Here is an 18,312-nt window from a genome sequence, read left to right on the forward strand (position 1 = left end):
AGACAAGTAGACAAGGGGGAGGGGGGCATTTTAAAAGTTTGCTATGGGGCCCAGCCATTTATAGTTACACCCCTGGACGAGCCAATGATACTTTGTAATCTAAAGGACAAGTGCACCAGCAGCCTTTCCATCTCCCATTCCCTTTAGCAGAAGACTCAGAGGAGGAAAAAGACCAGGCCACCCCCCCACCCCGACTCTGACAACATCGTCACAAGATGGCGCCCGGGAGAAGAGGACGGGGCTTGACTGTTATTAGGTATGTATACTTTATTTAACTGGGGGGATGGGGGGTGGTTGTCAGCTTATTGACACACATTACAAAGTTTTATAATAAGCTAAAAAAAAGAAAATCATTGTCCTTTAATTTATATAGGGGACATTTATGCTGGGTTTACACGGAACGATTATCGTGCGAATTTGCACGATAACGATCAAATTCAAACGATAATCGTACGTGTAAACGCAGCAAACGATCGAACGTCGAGCGAGAAATCGTTCATTTTGATCTTTTAACTTGTTCTTAAATCGTCGTTCGCAAAAAATTCGGCGATCGTTCCGTGTAAACAGTCGTTCACTGATTTTACCTATGTGTGAGATAGGCTTAAGCGATCGCAAAACGAATTTTCTGTACGATATATCGTTCCATCTAAACGCTGATCGTTATAAAAGAAAAATCGTTACTTAGAAATCGTTAATCGTACCATTGGGCGAATTATCGCTCCGTGTAAACCCAGCATTAGACTCTGCTCCTTGACTTGTTTCCTTGCTACACCACAGCAGCACAGAGGACAACAAGAAAAGCAGCTAGGTCTGTTGTATCATCTGGAAAATATTGGGACAGTTGTGTCCCCAGCAGCACCTGGTATGTGTAACCGATCCTCTGTGTATATAGGGTATATATGTTGGATATTAGATACAGTCTGTTCCTGTTATCGGGAGAGGCAGAACACACTGTTCCTCAATGAGATTATGTCCAGAAGAACATCTGCCCCCTGTATGTTACCTCTCGTAGCTTCTGGGAACGGACGGAAACATTTCTCTGCATACATGTGAATGACATCGGACGCTCTTCCTGCATCGCGAGCTTTAATGTTTAATGATGAGAACAACGTAAGTCGTCTGTAATAAGAAGGTCTGTGTGAGGTGAAGACAAGGAGATGTGAGGTCACTCGAGTGGAGTCACTTTTCTTCCTAATGGAAATGAGGAGCAGGAATGGAGAGTCCGCATGATGGAGAGCAAGTGAAGACGATGGCCGCCTCGCCTCACACAAAACATACTGGAGGGACCAATGAAACCATCCACTCCAGGGTTGTATTCTACATTTAGGTGTTACTGTATGTGCAATATATATATATATTCTGTCATAGGGATTTAAAAATAAAACATCAATCGAAAATTTGTGGAGCTTTTTCTCCAAACTAAAAAAGCTGAAAAACAAACAAACTTAATTTGGGGCTATTTTACTATTGTCCTCCACTTGTAGGGAGGTAGGGAGGGTTTGCCTGAGTCTTCTGTTCAGTGGCTGTATATATTTTAACACATGGGTTATGGTAATATTGGACTACAGTGATGTTGGGCTATGGTAATGTTGGGTTATGGTAATATTGAGTGATGAGCGAATAGTGAAATATTCGAATATTCGATATTCGTACGAATATCTCCCGAATATTCAAATATTCGATCGAATATTCGATCCCATTAAAGTCAATGGGAACAATTATTCAATTATTGAAAAACATCTATTCGGCCACTTGGAGGTAAAAACCGGAAGCTGGGGGATTTGAACGCTTATCGAATATTTTTCGAATATACTGCGAACTATTCGATAATATTCAATAGAACGAATACGTTACTATTCGATCGAATATCTATTCGATCGCACAGAATTCGCTCATCACTAGTAATATTGGACTATGGTAATGTTGGATTATGGTAATATTGGACTATGGTAATGTTGGATTATGGTAATATTGGACTATGGTGATGTTTGGTTATGGTAATATTGGACTATGGTGATGTTGGGCTATGGTAATGTTGGGTTATGGTAATATTAGACTATGGTAATATTGGACTATGGTGATGTTGGGTTATGGTAATATTAGACTATGGTAATATTGGACTATGGTGATGTTGGGTTATGGTAATATTGGGCTATGGTGATGTTGGGCTATGGTAATATTGGGCTATGGTGATGTTGGGCTATCTTAATGTTGGGTTATGGTAATATTAGACTATGGTAATATTGGACTATGGTGATGTTGGGCTATGGTAATGTTGGGTTATGGTAATATTAGACTATGGTAATATTGGACTATGGTGATGTGGGGCTATGGTAATGTTGGGTTATGGTCATGTTGGGTTATGGTAATGTTGGGTTACGGTAATGTTGGGCTATGGTAAAAGCCCAATGGAAAAGTAAAGGCACTGGAAATGCAATGCCACACAAACAAGCCAGGAAGAAGCTAAAACTGAAATAATAGGAGACAGGGGCGTTGACATATGATGGGTTTGTGGTCAGTCAGGGGAGGGAGGCCCAGTGGAAAGTTTGCTATGGGGCCCAGCCATTTCTTGTAACGCCCCTGATAGGGGGCATTTTTGCACCATCCAATCAACATTGTTAAGCAAAGAGACTGAACTCTTTGGGGGAGATTTATGAAAGGGTGTAAATATACACCTGGTCTAAACTGCCCACAGCAACCAATCACAGCTCAGCTTCCAGCTCTGGTAAAATATAAGAGGAGCTGTGATTGGTTGCTGTGGGCAGTTAAGACCAGGTGTATATTTACAACCTTTTATAAATCTCCCCCTTTGGGTTCAGCAATGTTCTCCAAACCTGAACGGCCATCATATGACTCCCGGCAGCTGTGGATAGGGGAAAAGTACATTTTTCTTGGACACCCTCTTTAAGACTTTCATGGGACAATTATCGTGCGAGAAATGTTTATATCATTCAGATTTAAGTCGTATTCATTTGGCGTGAAATGCTGAATAAGAAGTTGCTTGTCATTGATCTCATCTTTTGTGCTGACATAAAGGTCATTGTCAATCTTCACAAGTCTTTCAGCGTAAACAGACGTCATCTGAAGGTTCGCAGGGATCGGTTCGATAACTCTACCAATACTGCTTTACCAAACAATATGAGAACAAACTTAGTTTTGGAGTGATTTATCTTTTCGTATAAATGTCTATCGATCACGACAACAAATCATCGCTGTTCACTAAACTATCACTTTAAGGACTTTTCTTTACATCTAACCAGAGCCTTAAAGGGATTGTCCAGGGGATAAAGCATTCTGCCCACCGATGCTAATCTTTTTCTCCCCCTCCCTTGGGAGACGTAGGGAGAGTCCACAACATCGGAGATAATGTGCAGCTATCTGACATTGCTGCCGTTGTTTCACCCACACGCTATGATCAGGACTTGGTCCCGCCAGCCAAGTAAGCCATCCGAGACATGGGATCCAAGAAAGTGAGTGCTGGGGAGCAGAAAGTCACAGGCTTGTTGGCTACATGGAGCAGATGGTTCTTTTCTGCCGATAATCTTCTATGTTTCCGATAAAATACATGAGCTATTTTAATTCTGTGGACCCATTGTAGTCTACAGAGGGGGATGAGAATTCGTTTGCACCCACATCTGATGTGTCATCGGTATTTTCGTTTATTTTGCGCCTGTTTTTCACACTATTTCCTTACTAGAAGATGCACAGTATTTGCTGTACAGAATACAGATGCAGTAGTGAAGCAAAGCTGATGACTTCATCTATAATCTGTCCATATGCTGTACGTCTCCTTATACGCTTCTCTGTATCTCGTGTAACCTTCCTCACATGAACCCTACAGGTGACTACATCAGCCTTTCCTCGGGACAGGAAAACTCCTTTTAGTTTTTTTCCTCTTCATCGGCGCACAGCTCCGACCTCAGAGGTTCAGTGTCCAGCACGTCGATCTCTGCACAATCTTTAGCCAAGTATATTCACCGTACTGCATTACACGCTGGCTGCTTCCACCTCACCACAATGAGAGGTGATCCCGGCCAATACAAGGCAGAAATATATCAGGATTTTGTCACAGCCAAACCTGAACTCCTTCCCAGCCTCTGAATTGTGTATTTCATAGTTTAAGACTGGCAGCCATATTGGCACTGAATCAGTTAAAGGATGCAAGTTATTATATATGCCTCATAAGTACATTGCATACGGCCAATTGCAGCCGTGATGGACTGAACCGTGGCTTTTACGCTGCATTAGTCCATAGGCAGAAGCTTATTTTTCTTATGCCTAGAACCACTACTGCCCATACCCCCTCCTCTATTCAAATCCTATCCCGATCATTCCCAGTGGTCTGGAGTGCTCGTCTCTATCCAGCATGCGCTGGTGGAAGATCTCAGCCGGTACCCTGCAATGGGCCCCTAGCACTTGTTGGCAGAAATGACTTGCTCCGATCAGCACAGATAGTACTTCAGAAGGAGAGAAAAAAAAATAAAAAATAAAGAGGGGGGGGGGGGGGGGGAGAAAGGGAAGGAACACAGGGTGAGAAGTGAGAAAAAGACTCGAAGATGAGAGAGAGGAAAGAACGAGGTATGTAAGCGAGGCATAAGACAGGGAGGTGGCCCGCCAGCCGAGGACGGCAGAAAATGTAATGGACAACATAACCTGGGCAGAGAGAAAGAGAGACACGAGAGACAATTACTGGAGAGACACAAAGGACAATAACTGGAGAGACATGAGGGACAATAACTGGAGAGACATGAGGGACAATAACTGGAGAGACACGAGGGACAATAACTGGAGAGACATGAGGGACAATAACTGGAGAGACATGAGGGACAATACCTGGAGAGACATGAGGGACAATAACTGGAGAGACTCGAGGGACAATAACTGGAGAGACATGAGGGACAATAACTGGAGAGACATGAGGGACAATAACTGGAGAGACATGAGGGACAATAACTGGAGAGACATGAGGGACAATAACTGGAGAGACATGAGGGACAATAACTGGAGAGACACGAGGGACAATAACTGGAGAGACTCGAGGGACAATAACTGGAGAGACATGAGGGACAATAACTGGAGAGACTCGAGGGACAATAACTGGAGAGACATGAGGGACAATAACTGGAGAGACACGAGGGACAATAACTGGAGAGACTCGAGGGACAATAACTGGAGAGACATGAGGGACAATAACTGGAGAGACTCGAGGGACAATAACTGGAGAGACATGAGGGACAATAACTGGAGAGACTCGAGGGACAATAACTGGAGAGACATGAGGGACAATAACTGGAGAGACACTAAGGTCAATAACGAGAGAAAGAGGGACAATAACTGGAGAGACATGAGGGACAATACCTGGAGAGACATGAGGGACAATAACTGGAGAGACATGAGGGACAATAACTGGAGAGACATGAGGGACAATAACTGGAGAGAAAGAGGGACAATAACTGGAGAGAAAGAGGGACAATAACTGGAGAGACATGAGGGACAATAACTGGAGAGACATGAGGGACAATACCTGGAGAGAAAGAGGGACAATAACTGGAGAGAAAGAGGGACAATAACTGGAGAGACTCGAGGGACAATAACTGGAGAGACATGAGGGACAATAACTGGAGAGACATGAGGGACAATAACTGGAGAGACATGAGGGACAATAACTGGAGAGACATGAGGGACAATAACTGGAGAGACATGAGGGACAATAACTGGAGAGACATGAGGGACAATAACTGGAGAGACTCGAGGGACAATAACTGGAGAGACATGAGGGACAATAACTGGAGAGACACGAGGGACAATAACGAGAGACTCGAGGGACAATAACTGGAGAGACATGAGGGACAATAACTGGAGAGACTCGAGGGACAATAACTGGAGAGACATGAGGGACAATAACTGGAGAGACTCGAGGGACAATAACTGGAGAGACATGAGGGACAATAACTGGAGAGACATGAGGGACAATAACTGGAGAGACACTAAGGTCAATAACGAGAGAAAGAGGGACAATAACTGGAGAGACATGAGGGACAATACCTGGAGAGACATGAGGGACAATAACTGGAGAGACATGAGGGACAATAACTGGAGAGACATGAGGGACAATAACTGGAGAGAAAGAGGGACAATAACTGGAGAGAAAGAGGGACAATAACTGGAGAGACATGAGGGACAATAACTGGAGAGACTCGAGGGACAATAACTGGAGAGACATGAGGGACAATACCTGGAGAGAAAGAGGGACAATAACTGGAGAGAAAGAGGGACAATAACTGGAGAGACTCGAGGGACAATAACTGGAGAGACACGAGGGACAATAACTGGAGAGACTCAAGGGACAATAACTGGAGAGACTCAAGGGACAATAACTGGAGAGACATGAGGGACAATAACTGGAGAGAAAGAGGGACAATACCTGGAGAGACACGAGGGACAATACCTGGAGAGAAAGAGGGACAATACCTGGAGAGACACGAGGGACAATAACTGGAGAGAAAGAGGGACAATACCTGGAGAGACATGAGGGACAATAACTGGAGAGACATGAGGGACAATACCTGGAGAGACACGAGGGACAATAACTGGAGAGACATGAGGGACAATAACTGGAGAGACATGAGGGACAATAACTGGAGAGACATGAGGGACAATACCTGGAGAGACATGAGGGACAACACCTGGAGAGACACAAAGGACAATAACTGGAGAGACATGAGAGACAATAACTGGAGAGACATGAGGGACAATAACTGGAGAGAAAGAGGGACAATAACTGGAGAGACACAAAGGACAATAACTGGAGAGACATGAGGGACAATAACTGGAGAGACATGAGGGACAATAACTGGAGAGACATGAGGGACAATAACTGGAGAGACATGAGGGACAATAACTGGAGAGACATGAGGGACAATAACTGGAGAGACATGAGGGACAATAACTGGAGAGACATGAGGGACAATACCTGGAGAGACATGAGGGACAATAACTGGAGAGACATGAGGGACAATAACTGGAGAGACATGAGGGACAATACCTGGAGAGACACAAAGGACAATAACTGGAGAGACATGAGGGACAATAACTGGAGAGACTCGAGGGACAATAACTGGAGAGACATGAGGGACAATAACTGGAGAGACACGAGGGACAATAACTGGAGAGACATGAGGGACAATAACTGGAGAGACATGAGAGACAATAACTGGAGAGACATGAGGGACAATAACTGGAGAGACACTAAGGTCAATAACGAGAGAAAGAGGGACAATAACTGGAGAGACATGAGGGACAATAACTGGAGAGACATGAGGGACAATACCTGGAGAGACATGAGGGACAATAACTGGAGAGACACGAGGGACAATAACTGGAGAGACTCGAGGGACAATAACTGGAGAGACATGAGGGACAATAACTGGAGAGACACTTGGTGAACAAGGTGTAAAGTTTAAAAAGTTGTTAAGCACAATAGAAGTTTGCACAAAAATGTCACAACTTTTTACAGTCTTTGTCTAATATAGATGCAGACTGCCATTCACTCCCACGTCTTCCCTACTGTAATGCTGGGCTGATTTTTATGATTCTCAGACCATAGAACCAGCCTAGGAGCCGTCTTGAAGATGAACTCAAATTTTTTTCTCTGCTTTTCAATAGAGATGAGATGAAGGTATAGTGTCATATACTGGTAAATGGCATCCATCTCTAAATGACGGCTTATGGACCTATAGATGGAGTATGAGCTGAGAACGGACTAACCCGGGGTCAGCAATGCTCTCCATGCTCTCCTATGGCAGTAAAACGCTTGTCTGCATGAGGCCTTATACACTACGTGAGCTCATGAATTCCTTTTCGCTAACATTTTACATGCGGCTGCTGCTGTATAATGCCATGAAAATGCTGGATGTAGCCGAAGGCCTACAGGGCAAACCAATAAAACAATCAAATGCTTTGAAGAAAAAGAACACATCAGTATAAGAGGATAACAAGTCCTTCCTCAAATCCTCTCCGTCTTGTCAGCCGCCACTTGTCATCCGGTGGCTCCTGTCCAGTCAGGTTGTTATCACCCGGATGATTGATGTTTGCTAAAGATCCATGTCTTCAATTATTGACTTGCCTGGAGCGGTATATTGGATTTACCTTACAGAAGAGGGCCCTGCGGATTGCTGGGAGGGTTGGTTAGCTTTATTAGGCCAGGTTCACACTGGGATTCTTCAATAAATGTAAAATTCCTTTTTAGTGTTGAGCAGAGTTGCCGAGATCTCCAGGTTCAGCAAATTCTCCATGCTGAAGGTTCTGCATTTCCCTTCCGGCAGCTGGAGAAGTTGGATGCTGCCCTAGGGCTGCCGGTGAAACAAGGATACGGCACAGGCTCGGAGAACGTGGCTGAACCCGAACAGCTCGGAAACTTTGCTCCCCATTAGTCCCGTGTTGTTGTTTTTTTGGAGTAGGAGACAATAGAAAGACTTTTTTAAAGCATAAGTATCATTTTTACAAACTTCTGAAGGTCAAGTCAGCAGTTTTGATCGGTGGGGGTCCGGATGTAAAAGTACTCAATCCTCCAGAAATTTGATTTTTGCAAATTTGCTAATTTAAGGGGAACTCCAGAGACTGAATAAAAATATTTATTCTTTGTTTATGCGTTGCCTTAATAAAGTTATATTACTTTGTAATATAATTTTATTTAAAAATAAATAATAGTTTCTTATGTATATATAGGGAGGGATTTACCAAGACTGGCGTACCCCCAGGGGCACAGCTAATGTCCCTTGGGCCTTGATGCAAGAGTTCAACTTGGGCCCCCCCCTTCCTCGACCAAGTGATGCGATAGAGAGAGAGAGAGAGAGAGAGAGAGAGAGATAGGAGATAGATAGATAGATAGATAGATAGGAGATAAATAGATAGATAGGAGATAGATAGGAGATAGATAGGAGATAGATAGATAGATAGATAGATAGATAGGAGATAGATAGATAGATAGATAGGAGATAGATAGGAGATAGATAGATAGATAGATAGATAGGAGATAGATAGATAGATAGATAGATAGATAGGAGATAGATAGATAGATAGGAGATAGGAGATAAATAGATAGATAGATAGATAGATAGATAGGAGATAGATAGGTAGATAGATAGGAGATAGATAGATAGATAGGAGATAGATAGATAGATAGATAGATAGATAGATAGATAGATAGGAGATAGATAGATAGATAGATAGATAGATAGATAGATAGATAGATAGATAGGAGATAGATAGGTAGATAGATAGATAGATAGATAGGAGATAGATAGATAGGAGATAGATAGATAGATAGATAGATAGGAGATAGATAGATAGATAGGTAGATAAGAGATAGATAGATAGATAGATAGATAGGAGATAGATAGATAGATAGATAGATAGGAGATAGATAGGAGATAGATAGATAGATAGATAGATAGGAGATAGATAGATAGGAGATAGATAGATAGATAGATAGGTAGATAGATAGATAGATAGATAGATAGATAGGAGATAGATAGGAGATAGATAGATAGATAGATAGATGGATAGATAGATAGATAGATAGATAGATAGATAGATAGGAGATAGATAGATAGATAGATAGGAGATAGATAGATAGATAGATAGATAGGTAGATAGGAGATAGATAGATAGGAGATAGATAGATAGATAGATAGATAGATAGATAGATAGATAGGAGATAGATAGATAGATAGATAGGAGATAGATAGATAGATAGATAGATAGATAGATAGATAGATAGGTAGATAGGAGATAGATAGATAGGAGATAGATAGGAGATAGATAGATAGATAGATAGATAGATAGATAGGAGATAGATAGATAGATAGATAGGAGATAGATAGATAGATAGATAGATAGATAGATAGGAGATAGATAGATAGGAGATAGATAGATAGGAGATAGATAGATAGATAGATAGATAGATAGATAGATAGATAGATAGATAGATAGATAGGAGATAGATAGATAGATAGATAGATAGATAGATAGATAGGAGATAGATAGATAGGAGATAGATAGATAGATAGATAGATAGATAGATAGATAGGAGATAGATAGATAGATAGATAGATAGATAGATAGATAGATAGATAGGAGATAGATAGGAGATAGATAGATAGATAGATAGATAGATAGGAGATAGATAGATAGATAGGAGATAGATAGATAGGAGATAGATAGATAGATGATAGATAGATGGATAGGAGATAGATAGATAGGAGATAGATAGGAGATAGATAGGAAATAGATAGATAGATAGATAGATAGATAGATAGGAGATAGATAGATAGATAGATAGATAGATAGATAGATAGATAGGAGATAGATAGATAGATAGATAGATAGATAGGAGATAGATAGGAGATAGATAGATAGATAGATAGGAGATAGATAGATAGGAGATAGATAGGAGATAGATAGATAGATAGATAGATAGATAGATAGATAGGAGATAGATAGGAGATAGATAGATAGATAGATAGATAGGAGATAGATAGATAGATAGATAGATAGGAGATAGATAGATAGATAGATAGATAGATAGGAGATAGATAGGAGATAGATAGATAGATAGGAGATAGATAGATAGATAGATAGATAGATAGGAGATAGATAGATAGGAGATAGATAGGAGATAGATAGATAGATAGATAGATAGATAGATAGGAGATAGATAGATAGGAGATAGATAGATAGGAGATAGATAGGAGATAGATAGGAGATAGATAGGAGATAGATAGGAGATAGATAGATAGATAGATAGATAGGAGATAGATAGATAGATAGATAGATAGATAGGAGATAGATAGACTGTGACACTGTTTGCAGTCACAAGAGTGATTGATCAATGGGGCGGCGGCGGGCGGGCACAGGGTATAGAAAGCCTCAGTGCTGAGGCCCCCCTCGCTGGCGGGCCGGGTCGCAGTAGCGACCGCTGCGACCACGGTCGCTACTGCAGTGCGTACCCCCTTTTCTCCTGCTAAATTCCCTAAGAGGTGCAGGCCCCTTTGTTAATGTCCCCTATAGATTTCTGATGACTGGCAGCAGTAAGGGCGACACGGCCACCTCTGCAGGGCTCTAAGGCACACAGCGCTATACAGAACAGGGTCCCCCCCCCTCCCCGTAGGACTCTGTACACTTTGAGGCTTAGTGTAGGCTTGGCTTGAGTAGGTTAAATCAGGTTTTAGGTTGGGTTGACTTGATTTGTGTAGGCTAAGGGGCCACCGAGGGGCCTTGTCTAAGTAGTAGCAGAACTCTGCCAGGATGACTTGACTTGTAGGAATCTTGATAGAAGATACTTGTACTCACATTTTAGGAGTGCCAGGTCTGGTATTGCGAGCCCCGAAGTTTCACAACCAGGCAGAGCTAGCCACTCAAGGTTCCCCAAGATGGCCGAGTGAAAATCAATGTAGTACTTCGGCTTAGTGACACTTTGCCCCACTGCAAACAAACCTTTGCTTGCTTTCTTTGTAATGCCCTGACTAGATAAGAAACAGTCATCCCTGATGTAGACAACGCTATCCCCTTTGGGTTGTTACCCCAGCTTTTACTTTAGCATTGCACAGATTTTAAAACACACACTAGCAAGAACTCCTCTCACTCTCCTCTAGACTAGTTCACCCACCCAGATACCTACAGGGAGTTTTATTGTGGATATATTTGTCTGCCATTGTTGAGGAAGCTTCTGGAACTGTGTGTGTGATAGACTGGGTGCCACTCACACCACAAGCTAAGGATTGGACAATACTAACACAAGTGAGACCTATTACATGGGGCGACTGGAGGAGCAAACAAGCTGTTCCCTGCTCTGCACTCACCTTCTCGGGGGGTAGCTGCGGGTGGGCTGCCCCGAGAATCGCTAGATTGTCCAGACTGCCCGAGAGGATAGCAGCGGGCTGCTGCCACCGCTCCTATCCCACAGAGCGGCGGCAGCAGATCGCTGCTATCACAGTCGTTTGTCTTCCAACATGTTGAAAGGCAAGCGACAGCAACGATCAGCCGACATCGTTCATGTCGATTGATCGTTGCCTTCTATTACACCGGACGATTATCGGCCGTAACGGCCAGTATCGGTCGAATGCAGCCAATAATCGTTCCATGTAATAGGGCTTAACCCTTTTTCCACCTCCAGCTGTGCAATAGATAGGAAAGTGAGACACCAAGTGGCCAGAATGTAGAAAGCAGCCTTCAGTCCGGAGCATATATATATATAGACACTAGACACAAGAATACCTGACAACAGGTGGTGCTAGACGTAGTGGCACTCCTCCTCTGGGTAACTATACAGTGGTACCTTGGTTTAAGAGTAACTTGGATTGAGAGCGTTTTGCAAAGAAGAGATCACAGTTTTTCAATATTGTAACTTGGATTAAGAGCATTGCTTTGGTGTAAGAGCTTCCTGTACTGGGTGGGAGGGGGAGTGGGGGAGTGACATGGTCTGCATAGCGGGGTCTACAGCCCTGTACTCTGATCCAGGAAGTCTCCCCACCTTTCAAATCATAGCAGATCCACTTCAGGCTGGGGCTTACATCAGGGGACAGGACTGTGGAGGTATTCTCTCCATAGCTGTAACCCCTCTCTCCCCAGACAGAGAGTGCTCCATGTATCGCCAACATATGCCCTACTCATTCCTTCATGCTCCCTGCAGTCTTCGTCAGCCCTTGTGTTTCCCATCCTCTCCATTCCTGCTATAATGTGCCTACACTTACACTCAGCTATACACAGTACTGCTATAATGTGCCCACACTCACACTCAGCTATACACACTGCTGCTATAATCTGCCTGCACTTACACTCAGCCATTCCCACTGCTGTATTGGAAAGTTTCTGTCTCTGTCCTCCTGCACAGCTCTGTGATTCTAACTCCCTGATTGGTCCATGCTGAGCACAACAGCCTGTTGTTCTAGCCTGCAGTTACTATACATAACCACATTCTGCTATACTGTACAGTAACTTATATATCACATATCCAGCTGCTGTGTTATCAGGGTTATACAGTTACTATACATTATATACCACATGCTGCTATACTATACAATAACTTATATATCACATATCCAGCTGCTGTGCTATCAGGGTTATACAGTTACTATACATTATACACCACATGCTGCTATACTGTACAGTAACTTATATATCACATATCCAGCTGCTGTGTTATCAGGGTTATACAGTTACTATACATTATACACCACATGCTGCTATACTGTACAGTAACTTATATATCACATATCCAGCTGCAGTGTTATCAGGGTTATACAGTTACTATACATAACCACATTCTGCTATACTGTACAGTAACTTATATATCACATATCCAGCTGCTGTGTTATCAGGGTTATACAGTTACTATACATTATACACCACATGCTGATTGCTATACTGTACAGTAACTTATATATCACATATCCAGCTGCTGCTGTGTTATCAGGGTTATACAGTTACTATACATTATACACCACATGCTGCTATACTGTACAGTAACTTATATATCACATATCCAGCTGCTGTGTTATCAGGGTTATACAGTTACTATACATTATACACCACATGCTGCTATACTGTACAGTAACTTATATATCACATATCCAGCTGCTGTGTTATCAGGGCTATACAGTTACTATACATTATACACCACATGCTGCTATACTGTACAGTAACTTATATATCACTTATACAGCTGCTGCTGTGTTATCAGGGCTATACAGTTACTATACATTATACACCACATGCTGCTATACTGTACAGTAACTTATATATCACATATTCAGCTGCTGTGTTATCAGGGTTATACAGTTACTATACATTATACACCACATGCTGCTATACTGTACAGTAACTTATATATCACATATCCAGATGCTGTGTTATCAGGGCTATACAGTTACTATACATTATACACCACATGCTGCTATACTGTACAGTAACTTATATATCACTTATACAGCTGCTGCTGTGTTATCAGGGCTATACAGTTACTATACATTATACACCACATGCTGATTGCTATACTGTACAGTAACTTATATATCACATATACCAGCTGTTGCAGTGTTATCAGGGTTATGCAGTTACTATACATTATATACCACATGCTGCTATACTGTACAGTAACTTATATATCACATATCCAGCTGCTGTGTTATCAGGGTTATACAGTTACTATACATTATACACCACATGCTGCTATACTGTACAGTAACTTATATATCACATATCCAGCTGCTGTGTTATCAGGGTTATACAGTTACCATACATTATATATCACCTGCTGCTATACTGTACAGTAACTTATATATCACATATCCAGCTGCTGCTGTGTTATCAGGGTTATACAGTTACTATACATTATACACCACATGCTGCTATACTGTACAGTAACTTATATATCACATATCCAGCTGCTGTGCTATCAGGGTTATACAGTTACTATACATTATATACCACATGCTGCTATACTGTACAGTAACTTATATATCACATATCCAGCTGCTGCTGTGTTATCATGGTTATACAGTTACTATACATTATATACCACATGCTGCTATACTGTACAGTAACTTATATATCACATATCCAGCTGCTGTGTTATCAGGGTTATACGGTTACTATACACTATATACCACATGCTGCTATACTGTACAGTAACTTATATATCACATATCCAGCTGCTGCTGTGTTATCAGGGTTATACAGTTACTATACATTATACACCACATGCTGCTATACTGTACAGTAACTTATATATCACATATCCAGCTGCTGTGTTATCAGGGTTATACAGTTACTATACATTATATACCACATGCTGCTATACTGTACAGTAACTTATATATCACATATCCAGCTGCTGCAGTGTTATCAGGGTTATACAGTTACTATACATTATACACCACATGCTGATTGCTATACTGTACAGTAACTTATATATCACATATCCAGCTGCTGTTATCAGGGTTATACAGTTACTATACATTATATACCACATGCTGCTATACTGTACAGTAACTTATATATCACATATCCAGCTGCTGTGTTATCAGGGTTATACAGTTACTATACATTATATACCACATGCTGCTATACTGTACAGTAACTTATATATCACATATCCAGCTGCTGCTGTGTTATCAGGGTTATACAGTTACTATACATTATATACCACATGCTGCTATACTGTACAGTAACTTATATATCACATATCCAGCTGCTGTGTTATCAGGGTTATACAGTTACTATACATTATATACCACATGCTGATTGCTATACTGTACAGTAACTTATATATCACATATCCAGCTGCTGCAGTGTTATCAGGGTTATACAGTTACTATACATTATACACCACATGCTGATTGCTATACTGTACAGTAACTTATATATCACATATCCAGCTGCTGTTATCAGGGTTATACAGTTACTATACATTATATACCACATGCTGGTATACTGTACAGTAACTTATATATCATATATCCAGCTGCTGTGTTATCAGGGTTTTACAGTTACTATACATTATATACCACATGCTGATTGCTATACTGTACAGTAACTTATATATCACATATCCAGCTGCTGCTGTGTTATCATGGTTATACAGTTACTATACATTATATACCACATGCTGCTATACTGTACAGTAACTTATATATCACATATCCAGCTGCTGTGTTATCAGGGTTATACGGTTACTATACACTATGTACCACATGCTGCTATACTGTACAGTAACTTATATATCACATATCCAGCTGCTGCTGTGTTATCAGGGTTATACAGTTACTATACATTATACACCACATGCTGCTATACTGTACAGTAACTTATATATCACATATCCAGCTGCTGTGTTATCAGGGTTATACAGTTACTATACATTATATACCACATGCTGCTATACTGTACAGTAACTTATATATCACATATCCAGCTGCTATGTTATCAGGGTTATACAGTTACTATACATTATAACCACATGCTGATTGCTATACTGTACAGTAACTTATATATCACATATCCAGCTGCTGTGTTATCAGGGTTATACAGTTACTATACATTATATACCACATGTTGCTATACTGTACAGTAACTTATATATCACAGATTCAGCTGCTTCTGAAAGTTTGTTTCATCTCTTCTACATATTATTCAGAATAATAATCAGTATATTTGGGGTGTGAAACCAATTGTCTGCAGATCAGTGATTTGCTTTGGTATAAGAGTGATTTGGATTACAAGCGCTGTCCCGGGACGGATTATACTCCTAATCCAAGGCACCGCTGTATATGTATAGTTTTTTATGTACACATTATTTTTCACTGACTGGCAGCAGTAATGCAGTGACCGGGTTCTGAGGGTATTATGCAGCAGGTGGGCTCTGGTGTTCGTACTGGGACACTTGTCACGGTTGCCAGGAGTGGTGATACCCACCCCCGGACACACGGGCACTGCGCTTAAAAAAAAAGGGTGAACAATAGGCGTAGGTGAAGGTTCAGGTATGGCTGGAAAAACAGCACAGAGCCCAGCGGGGGTGGCGGTCACTGACCGACACGGTGTGGAGTTAGCGTACGTACCCGCGTGGTGTTGATTTTTAATATAGGCCAAGCAGCATTAGTATCAGCCGTAGGTGGGATGTGCAGCCGCTCCTTTCTCTCCAGTTTCCGTGTTTTACAGAGTCCAGCACTTAACCGAAGGTGACCATACAGGTGAAGTAGTGCGTGAGGTGAGAAAAGCTAGTAGTGTGACTTGAGTTAGAGGAGAGCATGGGGACCGTCTTGGGGGCCTTGTCTACTGTAGTAGTGTACTCTGCCGGTATTAGTGTAGAGAATAGTAGAAGAGAATACTCGTACTCGTGTTTAGATAACTAGGTATCTGACCGCCTTCTGCCCAATCAGATCAGGGAGTGCCAGGTTGGGTAATATGAGCCCCAGGCCTATATAACTGGGCATAGTAGGCCTCCCGAGACCCCCAGGAGAGCTGTGCGACAATCAGTAAGATACTTCAGCTTTCTGCTCTTTGTCTTACTGTGGATCAGTTGCTTGACGCTGGTAACTGTCCGGAGAGTAGTGGAGAAGGATCCCTGGCATGGAGAAGGTTTAGTACTGCATCATCAGGAAGTCTCTGACAAGAATCTGTCTTGGTCACTGACAAGGGCTCTGGCCAGGCCCTGTTTCCACTGCAGCAGGAACTCTCTCTCTCTGTCTTTGTCTGTCTCTCTCTCTGTGTCTCTCTCGCTCTGTCTTTGTCTCTCTCTCTCTCTCTCTCTCTCTCTCTCTCTCTCTCTCTCTCTCTCTCTCTCTCTGTGTCTCTCTCTCTCTGTCTTTGTCTCTCTCTCTCTGTCTCTCTCTCTCTGTCTCTCTTTTTCTCTCTCTCTGTCTCTCAATGTCTTTGTCTCTCTCTCTGTCTCTCTGTGTGTGTCTCTCTCTCTGTCTCTCTGTCTCTCTCTTTGTCTCTGTCTCTCTCTCTTTCTTTTTCTCTCTCTCTCTGTCTTTGTCTCTCTCTCTGTCTCTCTCTCTGTCTCTGTGTGTGTGTGTGTCTCTCTGTCTCTCTCTCTCTCTCTGTCTCTCTCTCTCTTTGTCTCTCTCTCTCTTTCTTTTTCTCTCTCTCTCTCTCTGTCTCTCTGTGTGTGTCTCTCTCTCTGTCTCTCTCTCTCTCTCTCTTTGTCTCTGTCTCTCTCTCTGTCTCTCTATGTCTTTGTCTCTCTCTCTCTGTCTCTCTGTGTGTCTCTCTCTCTCTCTGTCTCTCTCTCTCTCTTTGTCTCTCTCCCTCTTTCTTTTTCTCTCTCTCTCTCTTTGTCTCTGTCTCTCTCTCTGTCTCTCTATGTCTTTGTCTCTCTCTCTCTGTCTCTCTGTGTGTGTGTCTCTCTCTCTCTGTCTCTCTCTCTCTCTTTGTCTCTGTCTCTCTCTCTTTCTTTTTCTCTCTCTCTCTCTCTGTCTTTGTCTCTCTGTCTCTCTCTCTGTCTCTGTGTGTGTGTGTGTCTCTCTGTCTCTCTCTCTCTCTGTCTCTCTCTCTCTTTGTCTCTCTCTCTCTCTTTCTTTTTCTCTCTCTCTCTGTCTCTGTGTGTGTGTGTCTCTCTCTGTCTCTCTCTGTCTCTCTCTCTCTCTCTTTGTCTCTGTCTCTCTATGTCTTTGTCTCTCTCTCTCTGTCTCTCTGTGTGTGTCTCTCTCTCTGTCTCTCTCTCTGTCTTTGTCTCTCTCTCTCACTTTCTTTTTCTCTCTCTCTCTCTTTGTCTCTGTCTCTCTCTCTCTCTTTCTTTTTCTCTCTCTCTCG

At 42.0% G+C, this 18,312-nt stretch overlaps 1 protein-coding gene across 1 annotated transcript in view; it reads left to right on the forward strand.

The window, feature by feature from the left end:
• The first annotated feature begins 202 nt into the window (after positions 1-202).
• PAPPA2 (pappalysin 2) overlaps positions 203-18,312 on the forward strand; it is a 201,065-nt gene continuing 182,955 nt past the window's right edge. Inside the window, exon 1 of the mRNA XM_069981707.1 lies at positions 203-256. The gene's annotated coding sequence lies outside the window, so the exon portion shown is untranslated. The remainder of the gene's footprint in view (positions 257-18,312) is intronic.

This window comes from Dendropsophus ebraccatus, chromosome 8 (assembly GCF_027789765.1).
Source record: "Dendropsophus ebraccatus isolate aDenEbr1 chromosome 8, aDenEbr1.pat, whole genome shotgun sequence".
Lineage (NCBI taxonomy): Eukaryota > Metazoa > Chordata > Amphibia > Anura > Hylidae > Dendropsophus > Dendropsophus ebraccatus.